This window comes from Panthera uncia (genome assembly GCF_023721935.1).
Source record: "Panthera uncia isolate 11264 chromosome B2 unlocalized genomic scaffold, Puncia_PCG_1.0 HiC_scaffold_24, whole genome shotgun sequence".
In the NCBI taxonomy this organism is placed as follows: Eukaryota; Metazoa; Chordata; class Mammalia; order Carnivora; family Felidae; genus Panthera; species Panthera uncia.
This window is the reverse complement of record NW_026057580.1, coordinates 64,357,691-64,384,967: the sequence shown is the minus strand read 5'-3', so window position 1 is coordinate 64,384,967 and position 27,277 is coordinate 64,357,691. Positions and strand designations below refer to the sequence as shown.

Sequence of the window (27,277 nt, the reverse complement as noted above, 5' to 3'; positions counted from 1 at the left end):
CCCACAGAATGTATACATTTAAAGCTCCACATACGATTCTGAGGCCCAGCTAGGTTTGGGAACCACTGGTGCCCATAATTAAACTGTCTGAGAGCAGCCCAGAGGCAGCATCACCATTCTCCAGTGAATTTTAGACTTTGAGAAATACTTCGATAGTGAGTTAAAATTTGTAGAAATACTCATGTGCTTCCCATACACACACGTACATGCACCCACACCAGTGACTGAAAGAAAATCTCTCGATTTGATTCACCCAGTTGCTGGCCAAATTCTTTCCATCCACTGAACTTCCTTGGAGCTCTTTGAAGTCAGCAATTACTTTGTTCTCAGAGGAGTCATTCTGTGGTGAGGAAAATGTTGAAAGTTTGGCAATGTATTAGGACTTTCCAAATCTGCGTTATTTCAAAATATTTATCTGTATGTTGTTTATCCTTTTTCAGTATTTAGACTTCATTCTTTCTAATAAGCAGAGGACAATCTATTGATATTAGTCACCTGGAATGCATAATAAAGATAGTAAATTTGCCAGTGGTGATAACAAAAGGCAGCTACCCGTGACTGATGTCCTTATTAATCCACCCTGTGCTTTTTTGGGAGCACAGATTTAGTAGCTAACTGAATAGAGTCCTGCTCACAGTGACTGAAACAGCATCATTCCTCAAGTAAATATGAGCTATGATTTTCATTATTCTTCTTTCATTAACTCATTAACCAGCCCCGCTCCTCCTGATAGGCTACCAAGGATGTTCTGAGAGAATATTTTACACACATCCTATTCCCATCTTCTAGAATTACTATTCTCCGACTTCCTGTTTTATCCCACATGTTTGTTCCTAACACTAACAGAGTGAGAAATCTTTGAGTAACATCTCCATTGATAATGGAAACATGTGGCTTTGTTATGTTCTCTTAGATTCCCCATTTGCAGGAAACCACAGATCCTAATGTCGATTTCCTGTATTGCTGTAGAATCTCACGGTGCAGGGATTTCACTTTTTAATGGTCTCTTCTCTCTTAGCGTAAGCCCGTCCATACAGCCAGGCTCACTGTTGTGTCTCAACATACACTGACTCATAACTCTGGGCACGGCTGCTCCCATACATCTCTACTCTCCAGCTCCACTCTGTGGTGCTGTCTCAGCCTGACCCTCCAACTCCAAAGGGTATTGAATCAGTAGGACATACCCAGTCCAGGTCCCAGTTAGTATCATCCATGTTTTTTACTATATAATGAATTAAGTGTTGATATTTATAGCAGCTTTATTGACAACCCTGATGATAAGATAACTTTGGTGTCTCCCAAACCATTTATGTTCCTTCAGTGAATGCTTCCACTGGATTCCCTCATCAAAGCACATTATCAATCAGCCTCTGCCTATTGCAGGGAAATTCACAAACCCAGAGCATGTGTGTGTCTGTGCCTTTGGAAGAGATAGGCAAATTACAGAAAAAGGGACAGTTTTCATCTGTTTTGATTTTACCATCCTTCTACCTCCCCAAGACACACACACATGCACACACACACACACACACACACACACAGAGCTTCTGTTTTTCCAAGAGCTTTTGAAATTTTACTTGCTTTATACCCCCGAGGCCAATGGACAGGAAATGAGAATTGGATAGGAAAGGAGCTGAAAACATCTTCTGCAAATTTTTTGTCATGTGGGGTATGGTAATTTTCCGTCTAAAATGTTTTTAAAATAGATTTACCAGGAAATATTGCTTTATATAGAAGGATGGCCATTCTTTAATATTTGTATATGGTTATTCTTATCACTAGCAGTCAAAATCATCTTATTAATAGCTCTTCAATAATAGCTTTCATTTGACACCTGAAAAGTCTAGCGAAGATTGAGATAAATTTTCCTGTACTGTAATTCCAGGGATGATATTCTAAGAAAGATCCTATCCTGTTAAGGGAACATATCCCATAGAATTACAGTGCCTGAAGTGCGTGAGGGGAAGACCTTTCCTAACTCTTAAATCCTTCACTCTTTTAAATTCACTTGCTATAAAGGAACAGTTCCAAATGATTTAGTCTAAACACAGAAAATAACCCTTCTAAATCTATTTAAAGTTTTAAGATTTTCTAATTTTCTCCATCTTCTTTATCATTTATGCATTTGTTTCCCAATCTACATTAAAATGGGAAAGATGAAAACAATGTAGCGGGTCTTTTCAAAAAAGATCTGTTACTTCAGTTTGAGAGGACTTCCTTCTTAAAATTTTGGTGTTCCAATGTCCTTGCTTTTTTGAAGTTATAGACAGGCTAGATGGAAGAATTTTGTTTATTGTCCTCACTTGACAAAATAAAAAGTAAAGACTTCCAGATTGGTCCCCAAACTTAACTTTGTAATTTTACCTTATAAAGAAAGTCAAGGCTCCTACAGTCGGCACTCTGCCTTTAGAAATCCACTTTGGAACAGACTAACTGCCCGATAGTGGTTGCAATAAGCCAGACCACATAGGGATGCCTGCTGGAGACTTTGCTGCTATAACTTAAGAAATAGATTAGGTGACTGTTGCTGGTGTCCCAGAGGTCATAATTCTTCTTCAGATATTTCAAAAGGATAAGGTAATTAAGTTAATAATCCCTGTTGTTATAAATACTAGATGTGGCATTGTTCATTTATTGCCTTCTAACATCCATGATATCGATTTACACAAGAATAACTCGGGGGAAGTTCTGGTATTGAAGACTCTAGAAAGGAACTAGGATCAAAGACTCCTAGATTAAAGGGTTGATTTAGGATAAATGTTAAAAGGCATAATGTGAACAACACACTTATTACAAACAAGAAATCCCAGTCTTACCTACTGTTCTATCTGACAGGGATTTCACTTCCTGTAAAAACAAAACAAAAATGGAAACATAATTGAGTGAAGTAAATTGTTACTTGTGCAATTAACATAAAAGTGCTTGCATTTGGATACCTTTAATTTACATTTAAAATGCAGTTTAATAGTTAATGTAGAAAGGGCCACACAGGAAGAAAAGTTTGACTTCTGAATATGTACCTATTTGAATACTATGTGCAGTAAATGTACATACATATTTTAGGATCCTAAAAAAAAATTCATTTATCTATCTGTTGTATTTTGAGATCATAATATTTACAGTGTGTATGTGACCTCTTTTGAGAAATTCAGAGACTACAATTTAAACTGTTAGATGGTCCCACTTCATAAACCAGGCATCCAAATTAGCATAGTGTCACAGGCTCCAAGATGGAGATAAATCGGTATGTGCTCACAGAAGAATTTTAATAAAACATAAAAACACAACCTGTACCCATTGTGTAGTATTTCCGTAGACAACTGTTTCTTGGTGCCATGTCATGTGTGACAACTGCTATGGCAAAGAACGGGTGGAAAACTTAAAAAAGTAAAAATTATGCAAAATAGTGGAGTTTCAAATCTATCTACCAAGTTGACCCAGAAAGATCATTTTATAGAACATTTGTCTCAACTAAGTCTTAATTTTCCCCCTTATATCTTACTCCTGGGCAATTTGCCGGGCACACTACCACTTTCTAGAAGCTATGGGAGGATATTTGTGTTCAGCATCTGGTGTTCAGAAGAGATCTGTCCTCATGCTTCTGTGATTCTCTACCTTACCCTGCAAGTAGATATGCACTGTTCTTTTCCATTTTCAACTTTTATTTTTGGCTACTTAATATATAAGGTTACATCTATAACAGGGGTCACAGACTGCAACCCACAGGCCAAATCCAGCCTGCCACTTGATTTTCAAAATAAGGTTATATTGCACCACATTCATGCTCATTTGTTTATGTAGTGTTTATGGGTGCTACAACATTTGAATAGTTGCCACAGATATTGCATGGACCACAGAGCTTAAAATAGTTATTGTCTGGCCCTTTATAGAAAATGTGTGCTGACTCTGGTCTGCAAGGAAGAAAATGTATTGTAGGAGGGGGTTATCCTTTTATAGGGGTTTGGATGCTAATTATCATTGAAACATTTCAAAAGAATTTTTTATATAAAGTCATTGCCTTCTGGAGCACCTGGGTGGCTCAGTCGGTTAAGCATCAGACTCTTGAATTCAACTCAGGTCATGATCCCGTGGTTTGTGAGTTCGAGTCCCATGTTGGGCTCTGTGCTGACAGTGTGGATGGAGCCTGCTTGAGAGTTTCTCTCTTCTCTCTCTTTCTCTCTTTCTCTCTCTCTCTCTCTCTCTCTCTCTCTCTCTCAAAATGAATAAACTTTAAAGACACTGACTTTCAACTCACTGAGGGAAAAAAAATATATATTCTGTGCAAAAGCAGATACCTGCCTGTGTTTCTTATCACTTTACTTTTTACTTTACTTTACTTTTTTCACTTGGTCTTCATGTAGACCCACAGTCCAGTCCATGCTGGGAGAAGGGGAAATATTTGGAGCAAGTATGATTCCTACTGAAACAGGCAGGCCTTTGGCAAAATTTGAAGAAGAGGAATTCACTTTTGATGTCTTTCTACCATCCCTTTTCTCCTGTCCTGCCCTATGCATCTCCTCTTTTCTCTTGGCATGGTTTAGGTCCTAACTAGGTCCTTTACTCGGGTTAGCTCTCAGTGAATCCCCACCGGACTCTTAGCCGATAGGGACTTTGCTATTACTCTTCCCCTGGCATTTATATATTAAAGATGACTTTCTGAAGCTGAAGTGCTACAGCAAAAAAACAGCCAATCAGGCGGCTGAGTGTATGGGTTGCTGTCAGGCAACCAGTTTTGATCTCCATTGGGCAGCCCCTCCTGGGCCAGCTGCTTTCCAACGTCTACTAGCCACACCAGAGGCAAACGGCTTCCCTTGGGGTGACATACCAATTGTATTTCCCTATTATATGAAATTAAAAAGATTGAGATAACCTTTATCACCTCTCAGGATAAACCATTATGTGTTCCACTTACCCAAAAGGGGGGTGGGGGGGCGGTAAATCTTAGGGAATCAGAGTTAATGGTGACCACTTTATAGTTCCTGGAAAGTTAGAAGACTCCGCCTGTAAGTAAATCAATAATCTATAGATAAGTGTAGATGAAAGAGTCTAACTGTTGGTCACTTATAATTCTCAATCGAGAATAAACTCAGGTTTCATTAATTAACTGATTGGGATTGTACGCTGGTTATAAAAATATGAAGTGTCCTCTGTCCTCTTCTCCCGATGCCTGGTCTGTGGAAGGAGCTCAATATTCTACAGTCACGCTACCCCGAATGCAATACGCCATCACCTGAGAGCTTGTTAAAAATGCTGAATCTCAGGTCCACCCTAATCTCCTGATTCAGAACTTCTTGCTCTTTAACAAAAACCCCAAAATTCAGTTTGAGAAGCATTGGGTAAGAGGCCAAGTGACACTAGAAACCTGGCTGTGCTACCTTAAACTGGGAATATTTAGGAGATATTGTAGCAAAATATAGTAGGGAAAATGAAAAAAAATCAATACAGTTAATGTAGAAGGACAAAGCGTATTTTTCCTTTAAATAAAAAACCGTGAGGAGAGAGAGAGCGTCGTTTTGTAAACTCAGTCAGTACTGGGACGGGCTTTGTGAACCACGTGGCCCAAGTCTGGCCTGCAGGGAGTTAAGTCTAAATCTTGACTTCGTCCCTAACATGTGCCATTTCCTTTAAAATGCTGTGAAAAGAGTGAAACCCTGACAGGTTGAGCTTGGTGAAGGCTCTGTTTTTCCTAGCAGGGAATTCTGTCAGCTTCGTGCTCATGTGGAGGGCTTGGGCTCATGGCAGGAAGAGTCAGCAGGACACAGAAATGATTTAATGGACTGTGCAAATCTCCAAACTAGAGCCCACTCCCAGAATAGAAAGAAGCACCTGGGATTCTTGGAGTGCATTGTCATGGGGCCAAAAGGAAGGATGATACTCTGCGTGGTTTACTGAATTTGAGATTCTTTCTGTCGGCCACTCCACTTCTAAAAGAAAGAATTTAAAAATCTGTTGTCTAGCCAGAATGCAAAGTGGAATTGCCTAATATTTGGGAGAAAAGAATCGCATTCGCAAGTCAATAGGATATGAGGTATAACCAACATGCTTGGCTTTGATCCTTTACCATCTTTAAAAATAAGTGCTTCTGCAGCCAGGGGCCAGAAATGAACACTAGGGTGGGGTGGTGTACCATATTCTGCTCTGTTCCTTCTATGCAGTAACTGTATGCAGTTATGAATTTTTCCAGACATCATAAGGAAAGTGTGAAAAAACCAATTATTCTGACTCTGTGGGAAGGTCATGGACATCCTTCTTTTAGATTTCTCCATGAAAGCAAAGGCAGACTTCAACTACAGAGAAAGATTCTTAGAGATGGCCTGCAGTCACAGACCTTGTGGAGAGCTGATGGGGACGGCAGTCCTACTTTGGACTCTGTCGGAGCTGGTCCTGGCATGTGAATGAATCTGGGCAGTAAGAGCCAAGCAGAAAGAGTACAGGTCTGGAAGCTAAGGTAGAAAGAAGAAGAAAAGTAGAGAGAAAATGCTCTAGAGTCCATGATCTAGAAGGATAGGCCAGGACAAAGTTCAGAAATCCCTCTTCAGCCACCTCAGCAAGATGATGGAGGTGCTTTTTTTTTAATGTTTATTTTATTTATTTATCTTTCTTTCTTGGAGGGGAGTATAGAAAGGAATAGGGAGGGAGGGAGGGAGGGAGGGAGAGAGAGAGAGAGAGAGAGAGGGAAATCTTAAGCAGGCTTCACACTGAGCATGGAGCCCAACATGGAACTCAACCCCACAACCCTGGGATCATGACCTGAGCCTAAATCAAGAGTCAGACATTCAACCAACTGAGCCACCCAGGCACCCCTGATCACCTGTTCTTAACCTCTCTGTCCAACATCCATGCATGCCAAGTTCTTCTCCCAGTGGAAGTCATCGCCACTCTGATATTCTCTCCCCAGCACAGTGAGCTAAAGGTCGTCTTTCAGACTCAGAGCCCACAATATTTCCTTACAGATGTCTTCCCATTTTTTTTGTCATAGCCAGAAAGGCAGGTTATAACATTCATTCATTGGGTTCCTATAGCACATGTTACATAATTCTTTCTTAGAGATTATTGCATTGTCTTTTAATTTCTAATTTATACCCTATACACACCAATGTGGTGCTCCAAAGGAGACACCATGCCTTTCTTGTCCATGTCATATGACTAATTCTTGGCAATAAAGGATGGCATGTAGTAGGCAATATTTGCCAAGGTAGAACAAAAGTATTACCATATATACGAACACTTTTAAAATAATCTCTCAACCCTTTTTTACTTTTTTTTTAATAAAATGAGGGTATTACATCTACTAAGGAACCATTTGAAAAACTCACTTGGAAAAATGTGAAATGCATTAGCAGCCCAAAGTCCATCTCAAGCCCCTCATCTTCTGTAAGTTTTTGCTGACAGCTTTGATCCCCAGGGCTATCTCCTTTATCCACAGGACAGTTGATACGATACAGAGACACCAAAGTGTGCTGTCTTTTATTGCTCTTAATTGTTTCATACCTATAAATCTTATCTCTCCAGATAGACTGTAGTTCAATGCAATGCAAACAAATTCAAATCAGGACATGGTTACTGGGCGACCAATATGTGTGAATCTGTGCTGGTACCAGTTCTTGTATTCACTTTACTTCATTTACTCAACAAATACTTGTTAAGCATTTAATTAGATGTATAATCACTTTTCCGAGAGAGATGACGTTTTCTTTTAGGTTTCTATATTTCTAAGAAAATTACTAAATTGACCAGACTACAGTGAGTGAACCTGGAAGTTGCAGCTCAGTGGTCCCAAGCCTAACGTAGATTGACGTACAGCAAATTCACATGAGATTCTGATAACCTTGATCTCAGGAGGTCCCATCCAGGAGGTGAAACATGGCAAAAAGGGATTCTGAACACCAGTCCAAGCCAAAAGTCATGTATTCCTTAGGTTATAGGACCCCTGCCCTGGGTGAGGGAATACTATGGCCCCAATCCTGGAGAACACCTAGAAAATATTAAGGAAGGTAACTTAGCCAAAAACTTGGGACTTTTAGTTGAACCCTTATAGACCTTATGAGCCTCCGAGGAAGATGCTAGCAACGAGACAGCTTGTACCTAGAACCCCAGAATCAATACCTCCCAGGCTGCAAAAGAGGGCTGGGGGGAGCTGTAGGAGCCTGGGAATTCTGCCTGAATATCAGATCTGGGGAACAGAACCCAAGTCTATGTTCCCCCAGATGATGGCCCCGAGACCGCTGACCTTCCATCTGCCTATGTTCAGGGTGGGAGTGAGCCTGCTGGGAGGGGACTCAGAGAAGCCAATGTCAGCTGAGTCAGGGAGAGAAAAAGAGGACCCCACGGGACCAGTAGCAGGGAAAACCAGAAGGGCTAAGGACCAGAAATTTAGCCACCAGTTGCTCTAAATAGCTCCTGGGTCACTAAATTTATTGCACCACATTAAAATTGTCTTTTTCCTTGTCTGTCTCCCCACCAGGCGCTAAGTTATAAGGGCAGAGCCTAGGTCTTATCTTGCTTATCATTTATTCTCAGCACAAAATACAGTGCCTGCCACAGAGTGGATATTCCAGATATATTGCCTAATAAATGAAAGAGTGAATCCACGTCAGGCATAAAGCAAATAAAGTCAGTCAAGTAAGGAAAAGTCAAAGTGTGGAAGGTAGAGATGTACCTGGGCCAGGCAAGCAAAAGGTCAAGTCTAGAAGACAAACTGAGGCAACACTGAATAGTGATTCTGTGTCTGGGCTTAGGCGTCAATCTTGGGTTTGAATGCTGCCTCCGCTTCTCTTAGCTTCCACCGTGTGAGCTCGGGCAAGTTGTTAAATTGCTCTGAACCTTGGTTTCTACTCTGTGAAATTGCAGTTTACACTACTGACCTCATGTGAGGATTTAATAAGGTAATTTATGAAAAAGGTCAGCTCCGTGCTAGATCCTGTACTCAACAAGTGGTTGCTGTTAAGGCAGGCAGGAAGCAGCAAATCCTGTAATTCCAATAGCTAATAAGCATCATCCAGAGTTGGTGCAATTGGAGTCCAGAGTTAAAGAATCCAGTCCCCGAGGCTAAAAAATAAATGAGGGACTCAAATGGAGACAAATAACCTAGGCCAAAGACTGAGGTGTCCCAGGCAAGGGATCTTGTATATCAGGCATGGAGGGAGAAGAGGGAGTGTAGCTTGAACTCGTTCCAATAGCTTTCTAAGGCCAGGGATCCTTCTGTGCCTCAGAACAGGGCGCTCATAGCAAGTGGGCAAGTATGAGCTCATCAGAGAAGCTAATAAGTACACTTGGCAAGAGCAGAGATGAGAGAGGGTGTGAAGTCAGGCAGTTCATGACAGCCGGGCAAGGAAGGTGGTCAATAAATAGTTGCTGATAATTTGCTTTCATCGTTAGCACAACTGTTCCAAAGTGGGGATGTGCATAAGCTCTCATTTGATCGTGAAACTCAAATGAGGCACAGTTGAGCATCTTATTTGCAAAAATTCTGGAGAAAATGCTTCCTAAACTACTCCACTGTTTCATTTGTAGAATCACTGGGATATTTTATGGAATGTCTGGCCATTTGTCATTAATCTACATCCAACGATGTAGGAAGCACCACCTGTGCCAGCATGGAAACAATATTTCTTGGCTGAAATAGGAATGAGCTAGTAGAATGGATCTGGCACTTTTACCACTCTGGAGATCTTCTCTTGCCAGCCACCCCCTCTTATTAAAGCTGTGTCATGATTCTGCTCACAAAGACAGTGGTGATTCTGAAATTCTCCAGCTTCTTCAAACCCTGACTCGAGCATGTCGTGTTTGGGGGTTGGTTTGGGCTGTTTTTTTGTGAGTAATGAGTCTGTTTCTGAGCGTAAGAGCAACAGGCATCACGCAGAATGCAAAGTTTCCTTGTAAAAATGTCAGTTGCAATAAAAGGAATCTGGAGCCAGCCTGGCAGCCTGGGAGCTGTTACAGGATGAAGCCAGAACCTCAGCTTGTGTCTACATGACACCAAACATCCAGTGAAAAAGTGAAAAACTCAAGCAGTCATCCAGATGTTTTGTCTGCCTGATGCCAAACATCCTGATGTTTTCAAACATCCAGATGTTTGGAATCAGGCAGACCAACATCCAAAATCTGGAAGCACCTAGGTATTTGTGTCTTGCAGAAACAGCCTTGGACCACTGGGCAGTGAAAACCAGGAACTTGGGCATCATTTTTCCTGTTTGTAGGAATTTCATAAGACCTTCATGAGAGTAAAGTGATTCAGTTTAAAAAGTGGCAAGAGCTTGGAGGTAAACACATAGTGTAATAGGGCTTTGCCAGAGTAACTGATACAAAGAAAAGAAACACATGACAAAGCCCACTGCAGCTCAAATGATTTTGCATTCTCTCTCCCAGCCAGTGAACCTTTTTATATGTCCATCCCTCAAATCTCTGGGAAGGGACAGCAGGGACCTCACCTCTGAAGCAAGTAAAAGTTTGAGTCTAATCTTGTATTGATAGCAGGCATCACTTACTAAACTGGACCCTCTGCTTCCCAAGAGTGAAGCTGACCTTCTAGACAGACTTCAGAAATTTTTTCATGTTCTCATGACCAGCCTGGTCATGCTGAAGCTATTTGACCTTCAAGCTGACCTATTTCTGGATATGCCCCCTTAGTATGAACATAAACAAAGACTGAGCCAGCCTCTAAGAAGACAGAGAGAGTCAACTGGGCTTTGCCAGGACATACTGCATTCTCGTTTCTAGATAGGCCCTCTATCTCAGGTTGCTTCTCTTGATTCTGGCTCATGATCTATGCCTGCCTCTCTTCTCTCAATAATCCTGAGGCGTCAGAAATGAGGAAGAGAAGAAAAAAATGAAAGAAAGAAGGAGGGAGGAAAGGTAGGAATGAAGAAGAAAGACAGAAAGAGGGGGCAAAGAGAAAGGTCTTGAGAACAGCATGTGCAGCGGAGTTTAAAAACAACAACAAAAGGAACCATAAGAACAACCCAATAAAAGAATGAAACACAGTCATGGGACTGTGAAGAGAATCTGAACATCTGCACTTTTTCTTATTTATAACCATGTCAGGAAAACAGGAAAAACAGTGTACAAAACCTCAAGTGGAATTTTCTTTCAGTCCCAGTTTTGTTGGTATATTCCACTAGGAAGAAAGTAACCATTTTGATTGTCTTCTATAGGCTTGAAATATACAATTCATCATTGTCTCAAGCATCCTATGATTGTGAGTTAGTCGTTATTACTCATTGTTCTGTGGGGGAATTCCTCTCCTACCCACATCTGGACTTCTGCTGTTACGGCAAAGCGGAGAAGCAGAGACCGTCCGACCCTTTATCATTTCTGGAGTCGATGCATCCTTGTCTCTTTTGGGATGGCTCTTTGGCTCTCGCTTCATTGTTGTTGTTGTTTGTTACTGGTTGATTGAATCATTTTTAAACTTTATTGTGACAATGATAATGGCAATGATTGTGCTCAACCAAATTAGTTCATCGGTACCATCATTGTTAAGTCAATCAGGAGATTAGCAATGGCTAATATACACATAATTTGGGCTCCTTGAAGGAGACAGACATCTGTTTTCATTGGCAGCGTCTGTTTCCAGGCCCTTACTTGATACCATGTGCGTGCCGAACCCCTGTTCACAACAATAGCTTTTATCCTTGGGGGTTGGTAGTATACTTAATTGATGCCTTTATCTTTTCATGAGAGATGCCAGCTCACATCAAAAAAAAAAAAAAGAAGAGGAGAAAAAAAAACACAACAAAACACACTACAAAGGCTTGGCGTTTTATCTGCTAGAACTAGAGAACCTCAAAGCTGGACCAAGTATTAGAGAAAAAAATAAAGATTGCTTTCATCCACATTGCTGAAAAACTTTGGCCTATGTCCTCTCCTTTTTCCTGCCATCATTGAGAATTCAGTAAGTATTTATGTCTGAATATTAAAATCTGACTTTTGCCTTTGAGCAATACAAGTGTCAATCAAAATGGAACAGAGGTGGGCCAGGTGCATGTTTCCTGCGTGAGATTGAGTGATGCCGGAGACCGTGGCAGGGACCATTTCCTGTGCTCAGGGCCTGAGGGGAGGCCAGCAGCCTTCTCCAGAAAGAAGTGAAGTGTGCATTTTTATAAACTCTGGAATAAAAATCAGGTCAGTTGGTTGTTTTGTGGGGCTCTGCAGGCTGGGATACCTGCATGTTGGGAAAAGAATACTGTCATGTCCTACTTCCTAGAGACACATCAGATTCTTTAGTAGGTAAATGGTGCTGCTGTGCTCAGAGTGCCGAGGTTTCTTTTACAAGAGAGATTGGTGCATTAAAATTATGGTTATTTATTCGTCCCCTCAAAAAGCACTTATTGAGTAGGAGAGCAGCGTGCTTTTGCCAAGAAAAACTCAAGACTAAAACCTGGATGATCAGGGTTCTGGTTCAGTTCAGCTGGAAAGATAAGATAAACACATGAGATATTTAAATGAAAGTAAAAGACAGTCCAAACTAAGTACTTCACTGGGCATTTGGTAAGATGAAATCTGTCTAAAGGAAAATAATGTTAAACACTTCCAGGATGTAATAGTAAGAAATACTTTTCAAAATGTGTCATCTTAATTATTTTCATTATATTCACTGCAATTATTTAATGTTTATTTATTTTTGACAGAGACAGGGAGAGACAGAGCATGAGTGGGGGGAGGGGGGGTAGACAGAGAGAGAGGGAGACACAGAATCAGAAACAGGCTCCAGGCTCTGAGCGGTCAGCACAGAGCCCGATGTGGGGCTCAAACTCACGGACCGTGAGATCATGACCTGAGCCGAAGTCGGCTGCTTAACCGACTGAGCCCCTCACGCACGCCCTATTTTTACTGTGATTATTGATACTTAGTCTCAAATCCAGGAATTTTTCCTTGGCGAACACAAAGACAAGCATTAAGACGCAGGGTTTAGACAGCCACTTCACTAGTTGCTTAAATTACCGGTTTTCTTTCAAATCCAGCTACTTCCAAGTATATTTTAATCATTATATTTTCTTTTCTATTAATTATTACATGTCTACAAAAGGAATATAGTAATAATAAGCACTGATGTATGCATCCAGCTTCGTCAAATCTTAATATTTTACCCTATTTCTTTCAACTATTTTTTAAGGAAAAAAACATATTCTTTACTCAGTTGAAGCCATTTACATACCCTTCTCCTAATGTTATTCCCCCTCTTTCTGTCCCTCCTGGAGTTCTGAATTTGGCATTTTCCCGTGCACGTTGCTATACTTTTACAGTATATGTTCATATCCATAATTGTATATTACATGTTTTTAGCTTGGTTGAAAAGGTATTATGATTATGCAATTTGATTTTTCACTGAGTGTTGTGGTTTTGGTATTTATCCGTGTTGACATTTGTGTATGTAACTCACTTATCTTAATGGTCCTATATAAATGCACCACCGTGTATTTATCCCTCCCGTTCACAGACACTTGGGGTGCTTCGAATTTTATTATGACAAGCAAAGCTCTCATGAATTGTGAAAATAAGCTTCTTGGTGAATGTGCTAGAGTTTCTCTAGGGGCAGAATTGCTGGATCATGTAATATATGCACCTTTTACTTTCCTAGCTATTTTCTAATCCTCCAAAGAGAGTGTACTAACATACAGACCCAACAGAAGTATGTGAGAATTTCTGTTTACCCACCTCTCTGACAATGCTCACTACTGCAGGTACACAGTTGAAAAAAAGTACTATCACTGTTTATACACTCAAAACATCTGAAATATGACTAAGAGCCAATACCCACTTGTCACATTGTTGAAAATAACCTATTGTGAATTACCGCCAATATTATAAAAGAACCTGCAATGCCCTTAAGCCTTCCCACTGGGGAAATGTTACCCACCAGCCAAAGATTGTCTTTTCCTGAGATTCTTCAGTTTGTGCTCAAGTTTTAGAACCAGAAAACATTTTAGAAATCATTCTTCTTTTTTTTAATTTTTTTTTTACGTTTATTTATTTTTGAGAGAGAGACAGAGCGTGAGCAAGGCAAGGGCAGAGAGACACACACACACATAGAATAGAAAGCAGGCTCCAGGCTCTGAGCTGTCAGCACAGAGCCCGACGCAGGGCTCGAACTCACAGACCGTGAGATCATGACCTGAGCCGAAGTTGGACGCTTAACCGACTAAGCCACCCAGGCACCCCCGAAATCATTCTTTCCAACAGCAGCATTTAAACATAAAGAGTTATGCCCAAGGTCACACAATTATGATAATGATCACAATATTATGATTTATTTAGAAACCACTGTGCTCTAGGTGCTTTACAGATATTCTTAATCCTCATGACAGTAGCCAGAAACCATCACAAAGAGTTTATTCTTCAAAACACAGTTATCATCACATGGCTGCTGAGAGCAAGACACTATGCTGTTTAATCCAAGCAAAACAAAATCGTAGCCAACATGGTCCCTACTATCAAAAGCATACAATCTGCAAGGGAAGGTGACACCACAGTACAAACTAGCATGCGATGGCTCAGACCAAGGCAGGGTACTGGGAAAGGGTCTTTCTCTAGCTAGGATCATTTAGGAAAACATCCTGAAGAAACTGGTAGGGGAATTGGGCTTTGAAAGTTAAATAGAACTTGGTTGGGCACCATCCCTCCCTGGATGTGTGCTGACTGGGTATTGCCCATGTAATGACCATGAGATGGGCAGTGAGTGGAATCCAACAGTCCATAACCATATCCTGCCACCGAAATAGGTGCGTCTAGGGGTTGGGGGAGGACAAATCAGCCCAGAGGGGACTAAGGGGAAGGTCAGTGCGATGAACAGTGCAAAAGATCTGGAGGGTCAGGCAACCAACAACTGGGGAAAATCCAACAAAACTACCTCTCAGGGACATGGCAACAAGACCTCCGTGCTTGGGCCCCTATGGCCACCTTTCTTTCCATTTTCCCCTCCTTTGCTCATCTGTTGGCCTCTCTTCTGTTTCTAGGGCATGCCAGGCTGGTGGACCCAGTAGGATCTTTCTCATCTGCAGTCTTCTCTGCTTGGAACAATTTCCCTGATTTTACACGTGGCTGGCTCTTTCTGAACATTCAAGTTCAACCTGAGATGCTTTCCCTTAGCATCTTATCTAAACCAGCCTCTGCCTTCCTCTTCCTCCATCTCAGCAGCCCATTTTGTTTGCTCCATGGTTTTTCTTGTTCTCCAAAATTATCTTCTTGAGGTAACCGCTTGCCCTAGTGAGAGAGTGAATGAACTCCAGGGGAAGAGGAAATTATCGTTCCTGTTATGTGTTGTGTAACTGGCCTCTGTCACATAGAGGGCCTTCAATAAACCTTTATTCATTGTTGAACCAATGAACCACAATATTTAGTTTCCAAAGAGGCAGGTAGAGTATCAGAAACTGCAGAGTCTTTGGGGAAGTTGGGTCTCACAGGGATGTAGTGTATGGACAGGGTTATAGTAAGGGGACACTGTGAAAAATGTACGAAATAGAAGGTTACCATGAGGAACTCAAAAAACAAACATGTAGCATAAATTCAAGTACTAAGACTAAGGTCTAAGGTGGGCATTAGAATCAAAGCAGAAACCAAGGAGGGTGAACAGGCTAAATCAGTACCAAGAGACTTTCTACCACAGTCAGGTGTCAGGCAAGAGCTCTTTAAATCTTTCTTGCCTCAGCTCAGGGAGGAAAGGATGTGTGCATACTGCGACCTCATCCATTGGCAAAGCAGAGAACTCTGTGGTGGCTGAAAGCAGAAATTTTGGCAAGAGGGAGAGTGAAGATGGATATTCCAAGTGGAAGGGACAGCAAGAAGCAAGGCAGAGAGGTGATATGTGTCCAGCTTAGAACAGTGCCTGGCACCTCACAGCCCACGAAAAACTCTTAAAGAAGTCGGTTCACAACTTCAGTCTGGTAGTTAGATCAAGGACAGAGAGCCTGAACGGGGGCAAACCAGCTGGAAACTTATTCCAAAATCTGATTTTAGCAGTTTGGTTCCTCGCAACAGAGCCATGCAGGGAGAGATGCGGCACAGAGAATCCACAGGGCTTGATGACTAATCGATCATGTGTTTGTGGAGGGGATAGGTCAGGGACGGTATAGGAAAGAGGGAAAAGAATCTTACCCTGCGCTTCCAAGTCTGGGTGACTGGGCGACACCTTAGGGAGGTAGAGAAATCCAAACGAAGAGTGAGTTTAGGGTGGAGCCAGAGGGGTCAGTGTAGATGGTGGAGGTACCTGAAGGCTTGGATTCAGCAGTGATGTTTAGGAAGTGGTTGAAATGAGACTGCAGCTCTGCAGAGGCCTGGAAGAAAAATATATCAGTGCATGTAAGCTACGTCAATCGTTGTCAGAAACAGGCAGGCTGGGACGAGAATGAAATTGAATCGGGATTATCAGCTGTGTAGTAAAACATAGCAGGACCCTGCCTATCCAGCCTCGTTAGTCAGTGGCAGAAAATATCAGGATTCATCTCAAAAACTATACATGTCAGGCTTCTCTGGACAACAAATCAATTCCTACTAAGCCTACTAACATCCTTGAATCGGGCAATTTACTTCTCTTAGGAGGCAATGCTGCCGAGTGGTTACGAGTGTAACAATGGAGTGGGACTAGCCAGCTTCAAATCCTGACTTTGCCACTCACAAGCCACGTGGCTTTAAGCACGTTGCTCAACCTCTCCGTTCCTTTATCTGTGAAATAGAAACAGTAATAGTACCTGTGCCCATAAGATTGTTGTGAAGTTCAAATGAACTAATGCATGCAAAATGTGTGGCTTAGACCCTGGCACACAGGATCGTTGAAGCTTTATATTGAGGACTGGAACACGGACTCTCATGTTCATTGCTTAGCCTAGGTGTGTTTAATGCCTGGAAAATTGTAGAATATTTTCAACACAATAGAGAATAAAAACCCTATCAATGTTCATTCCATCAATGGAGGCCACCTGCTTAGACAGCAATTCAAAAATACACCACTTGGGCTTGTGGCAAGTCTATGGAGTCCTCTGCCTCGACACAGTGTAGCAACTCCATTACACTACATTCTCACAATTGAAAAAGCCCTGGGAGAATTTCAATGCTATTGTTTTAGAGACTTCCTTTCATCCTGCTTTGAATTTGTCCCAGTTCCAATTTTAGACAATAAATCATAAGCCTTTAAAAAAGGAGTTCCATTCAATATTGAGAAAAGGGAAAATGAATCCCTGTACTAGATGTCGGTCCCTGACTTGGGCAAAGTCTGAACTCTTCAGGTTGGTAAATTCAACTGTGGGGTGTTTCTTTGGCTGGTTTGCTTAGTTTGCTATTGTATTTTAAACACGAAGGTTTATTTAAAATGAGTCCATCTTTCTGTTTTGTTCATAGTCGTTAGACCATCCCTAGCAATGAGGCCGTGGAATTTATTTGAATTGTCATTCCTCATTACCTTTCAAAAATGAACCCTTGCAATAGTAGCTTTTACAAGGATAATCTACCAGCAAACATCAGTAGGCCAGACATACTGGCAGGCCCTAGTCAATCTGTAACTGAAAACTAAAAGTGTAGCAGGAAATCCTAATAATGAAACTTGCAGGGTTATATAGCTGATGAAGCAGAAAACAAAAAGTAGGTGATAACTGCTAAGAAGTGCAACCTTGACAGTTGTCTTGTCTTTGAGGATTTTCTTAACGTGTGGGCAGATCTTCGTCTATTTTTGAATTCACTTTAGCCATCCAAAACAACTCTTGGCTCTGTGTCATTTTCCATCCTCTTCCAAGATAACACCTGCTAGCTATAATCAGCAGGGCTATTCCAACAAGCATTTTTTTGCTCTGTTGTCTTTCCTAAAGTAATAGAGAGTTCAGGTTATCATATCTTAGTGTCATGTGGAACTAAATCACACTCCAAGAAGAGATAACAAGATGGCCCAAGATGGGTGGGCGTGGTGGGTGTGGACTTCGTCCCAGCCAAGGTCCCTTGCTCTCCAGGGGATCTAAAAATGTTAAGCTTAAGTAGTAGGAGAGGTATCAGAGCTGGGTGGGGTGGGGTAAAGGAAATAAGAGAGACAACTCTGCCATTGGCTCAAAAAATACCTAGGCCCATCTGGTCCCATAGTCACAAACTGGGTGGTTTCATCTTGTTTTACCAGTGGATCCCAAAGTAGTCTTGAGCGATCACACCCTCCCCATATGTCCCAGCTTTCCCTCCTCTGAAATAGAGGTCTTTACACTCTCTGCCAAGTGTGGAATAGGCCAAATCTGCACGTTGGTCAGAACCACATGGTTTTTCAGATCTGCTAACTTACTCTGTGCAGCCCCACCTCACCCCAAGCTGACGGCTGCCCATGTGCCCAGGCAGTCTGCTGATCTCTCAGTGAACAAAACTACCCAGGAATCATGGCTTTGGGCAGTGATTCTTTCTAAGGCATCTTTGGGAACCTAGAAGGCAGCGGACATGTCTACAGCACTTCCCTAAAGACCAAGGAGAACCCAACTGTGAAGACTCAGAAGCTTGGTGGAGACATGACAGGTTCCAAATACAAAATACCTCTTTAAAAAGAAAATGAAGTCATTTATATATAACTGGAATCTGACCTCAGCTACTCACCCACCATGTATACATTTGAAGTCACATAAGTGTGGCAGTTATTAAAAGAAAACGTTTCTAGGATTGGAGACTACTGTATTTTTACATCTTGCTCAACATACAGTAGCTCTGTAGCTATTGAGCTAAGAACATGGTATATAAGAAGACAGAAATCAGGCCCTAGAAAATGTGTACCTTTGCAGCCTCTCAGCATCACCAGCTTGCAGAGAAAGCGGCAGGTGCACCTTTCGCAGCAGAGGAAAAATCTTCCCCTCACAGGCTAGGGAGGTGATACAGTCTGCCAGGACTCAGACTACTCTTGAGTGCCTGGCACAGTAGCCCACTCAGGCTTCTGACAATCACAAGGCAAAACCAGTACGTTTACTTGCTACATGGAAATTAACTCATCTTCAGCACCTCCGGTGCCTGGCACGCTGGGGCCGTCTTGGAGCCTATCCGTGTTTTCTCTGTGCGGGAGTCTAGATTAGTACTGGAGACAATCCCAAAAGAATCATTGGGTCCGCCTACAGAGTACTCAAGCCGGAATTCCTAAGGGTCCAAGGGTCTCTTCAGATGAGCCCGTTGGTCTTGTATACTAACAATAGAGGAATCTGAAGGTCCTACAGATTATTGGATATATTCATACACATAGGGAAAGCTGTCTGAGGTAAGCTGCCTACCTCTGGTCTTCTCTTGAAATGAAGACCTGGAATTAAGAACATGCAACGTTGTATGAAACATACTGGAAAATACTGGTAGCTGCAGTACCTGTATACACAGTACAAAAACGTACCATATTCTCCCCCATACTCATGGAGCCACAGACATCAAATATGCAAAGCTTTCTCTATGTCAATCATAGCTCACTGAAGTAGTTGAAAGAGTAAAAAAATAAATGTATTCTGTTCTACAATCTAGTTTGCATATATGTTCATGTGATTTCAGAGATTTTTAGGTTTTCTATTAACATTGTTCTAAACCTGTTTTTTTCCCTTCCCATCACACATGTTTGTTGGGGTGGGGGGAGTTCCCCTTAGAAGATACATTTCATATTGGACCTCATGTCATTACTCATTTTCTATCTTTCTCTAAACTCTGATGAGGACATTCACTTACACTTGTTAGCTGATCATTTCCTAGGTGCTTGTTGTAGAATATAATCCAAAGCAAGATTTGAAGGAAATCATCAAACGGTTAAACCTTGCTTCTTTCTGTAACATGTACACCTACAGTACTATCTCTGAAACCAGTAGGAGAAAAAAGAAAAATTGTATTCTTTTGCTGTCCAGAGATATGCGGTGTCCATTTAAACTCTCTTTGTGCACATGAGTTCACTGGGTGTATCTTTTTTTATTTTTTTTTAAGTATATTTATTTTGAGAGAGAAAGAGAGAGCATATGCATGTCCATGAGTGGGGAAGGAGCAGAGAGAGAGGCAGAGAGAGAATCCCAAGCAGGCTCCTCACTGTCAGCGCAGAGCCTGACGTGGGGCTCAAGCCCACAAACCATGAGATCATGACCTGACCCGAAATCAAGAGTCAGACACTTAACCGACTGAGCTCCCAGGTGCCCCCACGGGGTGCATCTTAATGTGTGTTTAGGTTATAGTGAAAACATAGCCATTTGGTGAGCCTTACTTTGTAGGAGAGCATAGAAGAGAGTCCATTTGGGCCTTCTAAAAGGTAGGCATCCCCACAGTTACCTGAGTGATTAAACAAATGCCATGAATGACATTTCAGAATAGCTAAATATTGTCTTGATGCATAGCTCCACTATTTTAGTAGATGGTTCAGAAAAGGCTCGTGGTCATTCATCAGTCCGCACAGCGGCACCAGCAAGATCTTTGTGATAAGCTCTGTTTGTGTGTAGATCTACATACCTATATATAAGGATATAAATAAACACACGTGCCTGACTTGGCCCTACTTTAAACATAATCCACCTTCAATATGATGTGATTACAGGAGCACTTGGAAGACATATTGCTTTGAGGACCTCCACTGGTATCATAAATTCCACCACTAGAGACTCATTCCTTTACTTCAAATTTCTTCTTCTGTTATGATGCAAATAACACTGGGATGGTGCTAATTAATTAAAGAGCCATACACCAGTACAAACAAAGTGATCTGCTTCTCTACTGAGAATTAGGTTTGATTTCTAGGAAAGCAAAAAGGACAGATGACACTGGCTGCCCCAGGGAACCCAAAATGGGGAAGAAAGGTATCCAAGAAGGGAGGATAGGGTTGCTTCAAGACAATTGTCACAATTATCCCTAGGGCCAAAAAGGCAGACCTGTTTCAAAACAGAGATGACCTTAACTAGTGAAATCAAAAGAGACCTTTAGCCCCAGAAACAAGAGAGAAGGAAAAAAGAAATGGAACTGCAAATAAACAAGAAAGTTACACCTCTCCTTCAATGAACCTGTCCTCTCTCCCTCCGACAGCTGGTGTGTTTCTGACTTATTCCTATTTGTGCCAACCACCACCCCCCTGCCCCTGCAAGATCTGCCTGCTTTTTGTACATGCACATAGGCCATTGAGCGCAGCCTACATTTTCCCTTGTTAGGAAATGGAACTAATCCCCGGATTGCCAAACATTTATAAACAGATGAACGTAGAGTACATTTTCAAAACAAGCTTTTGTAACAACTATAGACGGTCAAGAGGGTGAAAGTGGAGTAGAAAGGGTAACAGGGGGAAAGAGAAGCCCCTAGCCACAGGTCCCAGAAACTTGCCCCCTGAAAGGGAAACATTTGTGCCCCACGCTTAGATCTGGATGAAATTGTGTTATCTGAAGGATAGGTCTCACCAGCAGAGTGCATGTGAATGGAAGTGATTTCAGTTTCTCCTTCTGGAGCCTCACGATTTAGCCAGGTCACTTGATGCCTATCACACCCCAGGCCTCCCAGACTGCTTTCCTACGCTTCGTGAGAGACAGATCAGAAGACTTGAGATGCAGAGGTGGAGCAAAAGGCCAGGAAAGGTCCAGGAAAAGGTCCAGGAAAAGCGGGCTTCAGTGGGCGCATTGTTGTCGCGATGACCATGGTTCTTCCGCCAACATCTTTCACTGCCTCCCAGTGTTTCTGGGAGACAAAAGAACCCAGCTGAGACTTCGACAAAGAAGAATGCAGGGAAAGGGGAGAGAATACCTTGAGCAAGAATAGCCTGGAAGGAGCCAAAAGTGGAAAAGGAAGTCTAATTCTGTCCTGGTCCGGGGGGGAAAAGTTTTTTGAGAAATGTAAACAAATCAGGAAATCCTGGCACTTACTCCAGTTCCGATCTGGGGAAGCACACCAGTCCTTTCCCTAGGAGTGAGCTGCTGTTTGTGAATGAAATCCAGATTAAATTATTCATTGAGTCTTGCCAGCCCCGAAGTTTCCAGCTTTCCTCTTGCCTATGGGGTAGTTTAAACCTTAAAATAATAATAATAAAAAAACATATGCATGTTATTAACTCTCCGTATTCAAATGGAAATTCAATGCTATCATAAATCTCTCTTTTCTAATGTAAATTCCTTTCTCCAGCATGAAGCTGCAGGAAAGCATTGTATCTGAGCAATCTAAACTTGAAAGAGAATTTTTGTTAAACCAGTTATGATAGGGGAAACATGTTTTTCACTGAGTCGAAAGATTAAAGTTGGTTGTAAAAAGGGGTGGGGGACTGAGGGAGAATTATTGGTTGCTCAGCTAATGATTAGATACAGAGCTTCAAGGACAAATTAAGAGGCACAAAAGAGCCGTGCAGATAAGTGAAAACAGTTCCAATCGTATTCGATAAAAGATGCATTGTTTATCTTAGGTTGTAATCTCCATTTCCGTATTCATCTCCATCTAAAGAACCCCCTGTGCCCCATTGGCTGCCCCCAAGTGGATTCCAAACTCTGGGCACAACACATCTGCAGGTCAGGGTATCTCTCCATAGTTTCTCACCTACCAGAGTCCCCCCTCTCTCTTCCCCTAATTGTGTTAGGTTTTGGTGCCTCTTCTAATGAGGCTTTGGCTGAGAAGAAGATGGGTGTGAATTGAAGTTGTCCCTTTTTTGGAAAATGTGTTGTGAACCCTTTGGTTTATTTCAAGGAATTTTCAGCAAACAACACATATCCTTGATACCACGTCAACCCCACTAGTTCTGATTTGTCACTCCTCTCCCACCCTACCCCCCCTCTTGTCCTGCCATTCCCACAGACCCACTCCAGATTCTTCATCTCAAAGTATTCTCTTCACGCTAGACTTGGACTGAGCATGCAGGAACAAAACTATATCCACGCGTTACAGAGCTACAGGAAACACATCTAAAGGGCTTCTTTAAGCTGTCGTGTCAGTAGAGGCTCACTGACAAGAGACCAGGTTCTCTTGGATGAGGAGACGGTGGTGTTGAGAAGGCCCAGTAACATGCCTCTCCTCCAGGCCATGGCCCCCACACTCTCACTGGAGGCATTTGCATGCAGGCCTCCAGAGTGGAGTGGGGTCAGTTCCTTAATCCTCAAGGCAAAAGCTTTTGCAGTTGACTTTTAGGAACACTGTACAGGGATGCACAGAGAAAAATAGATCCCTCTGTATGAACACAAGATATTAACTCTGTCCAGAAAGGCATTTGTGACAAAAAGTAACATTGAAATTGGAAATAAAAATATTAACAGCAGGACAGAACTTAATTCATTCAGGTGTGCTGTTAAGGGTTCAAATACACATGCAGTCAATTTATTACTAATGTTTAGAACTGAAATAATATAACATAGAATCAGCTTAATAAAAATACCAGAACCAACCTCTCTGGCAGCCAGTGCTTATAGCATAGTCACCTTCCAACAGGGACCAATTTCTCCCTGATCTCTTATTTAATGTTCAACATTCGAGATAGAAGATTTAATGTTCTTTCTGGATGGTTCAGCGATTTATGGCACCTATAGAAATGTTCATAAAATCTGAGGCTGTGCAAGGCTTTTGGCATCTGTGTCATTGTTATCAGAACCATAAAAATCATCACCCTCTTGTCCATGGCCGGTCTTGTCTTTCCAGATAATATAATCCAGAGAAAAATAAACTTGCCACTGAGAATCTGCTTCTAGTAGACTACATTGTCCAGCGCATGTGTGTTGAGAGGATGGCCGTGTCAGATCAGGAAAGGGAGGGAGAAAACCAATCAAACTGTATGTGTTTGAGAACTTCAAGGAGAACTTTGTGAAAATGTTTCTAGGACAACTCATTTTATCTGTCAGAAGGATGCTGTGGTGTGTACATTATTCTCTTCAACCTGGTCCTACCCAGGAGTGGTGGTCTCCGGAGTGTAGACAGAGAAGGGAAGCAGGAGCTGGCCTCCCAGCATCTGGTTTACAAGACCACAATGCAGAGAACACCTGCAGCCGGCATTTCAGCCAAGTCTGGCCTCCCATTGTATTCGATCGGACTTTCTGCCTTGAGCAAGAAAAAGGCATTGTTTATCAGATTTGCCAAAGGATCTCCGGGGAGGTGGAAAGAGACAGGATAAACAAACCAAAACAAAACACAAGGGTAAGCAAAGCACTGGGAGACCTTGATTATATATGACTACCCAAGGTAATCTTTCAACCTGACACAGAGTAAGGAAAGCCAAACGTTAGCATGGACCAAGACAGTTTTCCAATGGGTTTTTAAAAGAACCGATAGTGGACAATCTTGTCCAAACTCAGGTCCTTAAGTAGAGACAGAAATCAAACCATACTCATTAAGGGTCTAATTTATGCAGAACTTTGCCACTTGAGCTTTAAGAGAAGACTGGGGTCTACCCCGCCCTAGAAAAAAAACTTGCAGAAAAGACCTTCTTGCTGTTTATGTACTGAATGTTTTATCTGTGTACTTTATATTTTCCTGTTTTGTAATAACTGTGCACGGGGTGAACTGGATCCCTGCAAGTGATACCAGAAGCAATCAACTGGGTTGAGACTTCTCTGATGAAGGTAAACGAAGCAAGCACAACTGATCCAGCTATATAATACCAACCTAGCGATTGGTACATTGGAACGAAAATTAGGGAGCCTACTTCAGAGACTGAGGAAATAGTTCAGAGACACTGTTTAAAACGTTGTTGTGTTAGTAATTCTGAAGCAGCGCCTCGGTGTTCTTTCCTTTGTATAGAGCCCCAACTAGTGGAAAACTGGAAACCTGCATTTAAAGAGAAACCATTTACATGGGAGATAACCACGAGTCTTCCCTCCCGCAGGTAAAAACCCACAGGATCTTACAGATGCTACTCTTCTTGGAATGTGGAGATAAGGGTAAGGTGCAAAAGGGGAGGGAGGTGTGAAACTGGTTAATATTTGGCTCATTAAGGTAGAAAGAGAAAACTGGTACCGATGAAAACGTGTATAATCTCTTAAATTTGAAATGAGTCAACGCACTGTATCCAGAGCTAATCTCAAATTCTAATTTGAGAAAGGAGAGCATTTCTTCAGTTCAGAACTTCTGCTTCCTGAAGAAGTCTTTTCAGAAGAAAGACTCTGTGACACAAAATTGCATACACTGGAAGGGAAGGGATCTGGTCACACAAATTAAACGAGTGTGCAGTTACAAAGGTGTCACTTGTTTGGAACAAAATGAGTAAGAATGTGTCCATGTTGGGGTCAGGTGAGGGGAAGGTAGAAGAGCACATGGAAGCAGCAATGGGAAAGAAAGGACTAGAACCTCAGTAAGCTGGAATGAGATAGCAACACCTAGAAAAGTAATGACACAGATTTTCCTAGAGGAATCGAATCTTGGGGGTTGTTGGGTTTTAAGTTTTGTTTGTCTGTTACTGCTCCTTTTCAAGGAATCTCATTTTTGTGTGTGTGGATTTTTAAAGGAATCTTGGCTCCCTGACCAAGAAGTACCAGTAAAATGCAGGCAGCCTAGAAAGGTTATAAAAATGTAAGATGAATTCATCAATCAGATCAAGTGTAGCTTGTGTGCAGCAGGGGCTCCAAGACATGCTGAGGGACTTCATGGATATGCAACTTCTGTGCGTGTGTGCATTTTTTGTAAACTCTGTAATTTTTACCCATTCTCAAAGGGGGTTATAACCCAAAAGAAGAATAAGAAACATCATTATAGAGAAATCTGCACACAGACAGTCACATTTTAATGGATGCCCCTCAGAATGATCTCAGACTTCATAAAATTCTGTTCTTAGAGAAACCAAGTAGGAATACAAAATATTTCAGTGTACCGCAAAGCAGATTGCAGCCTTCTTGTTTTCATGCAGTGAGTGACTCTTGGGCAGAAAATTACAAGAAGTTTCCTACTGTGCTTTGCACTGTTGTGATGGCATAGGGGTATCGTCCCATCCTCAAGCCTCAACATAATGTACAAGCTGTCTTTGAGCAATTTCTGAACTGATTGATGTCCATTAACCAGCTTTCTTTGGTATGCATTAGACAACATGGTTTGTGCTCAAAAAAACCAAGAGCAGTAGCAATCATTTTTTTCAATAGAAGAAGCAGTGGAAAATGTGGGGGGTGGGGGGAGGGGGGGAGGAGGGGGAGGAGTTTAACTTCAGGATTTGAAGGCTTACTCAGCACATTGAATTATTATCAAAATCAAGTCAAGAAAATGGAATTTTGTACCACTTACTTTATGTTTGTGGTGGTTATTAAATAAACTCTCTAGTCTTTCATTTCGTTTGTAAAGGGGTTTGTTTAAATACTACTTATTTGAAGATCATTTAGTCTCTAGAGTTCAAGGGTAACACCATGGTGATGCTATCTAACTTCTTTTATGGCATTAGCTTTCCCATAGATTTTATTTAACAAATGACTTAGTTGTGAAGGAAAGTTGTTACATTAATCTGCCTGTCCTAGCCTTCACCTCCCAACCAGTTAATTGTACCAGGGGAGTTTCAGGGATAACTAAAGAGCACACATCATCCATAAGTAATCTCCTTGTCAGTTGGCAGGTAGTCCTATGTCGCTAAGATTTTCCTTCTGAGCTATTAAGGTACCTCAGGTAGGCATAACCATGTCTTTAAAATTCATGAAAAACAAAATGAGTAGCTAATCTAAGACATAAAACATAACGTGACTGCATTTTTTTTGGCTTTCTATTGCTTCTGAGACTATACTAAACTCACATAATTGATACAAGTTTTTATATCTTTATTGGAACAATTAGGCAGAGGTCTTCAGGATAAAGGTTTCAAAAATTGAGGTTTGGTGGGGTTTTTTTTTAACTCCCTTACCCCCTTAACGAGATCATTTTAAAAGTTTATTTTAAATATTATAACCACAAACTGTTCAACCAAACGAAAATGAAAGTAGGCCACTTAGAGGTTTTTGTCTAAACTAAAGCAAAACGTCTTAAGCTAATAATTTTAACCATTGGGAGTTCACTGCCTACTGAAAGCAATTACTTTGAAATTAAGAAGGAAGTATTTTAAATATTACATCTGAATCTGTAAGTTTTCTTTTGCAGGATATACAGAGTATAGTACTTTTTTTTCCTTCCCCTTAGGACTAAACTGACCTTCCTGCCTAAGCAGTAAAACCCCAGACTTGGACTTGAGCCAGCCGCCTTTCAGCACATCATTAAGAACTGTTGGAGGTGCTGTTTAAATGTAAATTTTCCAGCACTCCGCCAGACAGGCAATGCTAAAGCAGGCAGGGCATATTTAACACATCCAATTTTCTGAAGGAAGAAAGGGGGAAAACTTTCAAAAATATGTATATCAAAGTGAAAGTTATTGAAAAAGAGGCCATTCATCTGACTTAGGGTGTCAGGGAGGCAGACGCCCATACAC

The 27,277-nt window shown here is 41.6% G+C and overlaps 1 long non-coding RNA gene across 1 annotated transcript in view; it reads right to left on the bottom strand.

Annotated features, from left to right (window-relative positions):
* Positions 1-14,300: 14,300 nt before the first annotated feature.
* Positions 14,301-27,277, bottom strand: part of LOC125938749 (uncharacterized) — a 41,346-nt gene continuing 28,369 nt past the window's right edge. The window contains exons 3-5 of the long non-coding RNA XR_007462802.1: positions 17,600-17,789; positions 16,093-16,271; positions 14,301-15,201 (exon numbers count right to left, since the gene is read on the bottom strand). This is a non-coding gene — a long non-coding RNA (uncharacterized LOC125938749). The remainder of the gene's footprint in view (positions 15,202-16,092; positions 16,272-17,599; positions 17,790-27,277) is intronic.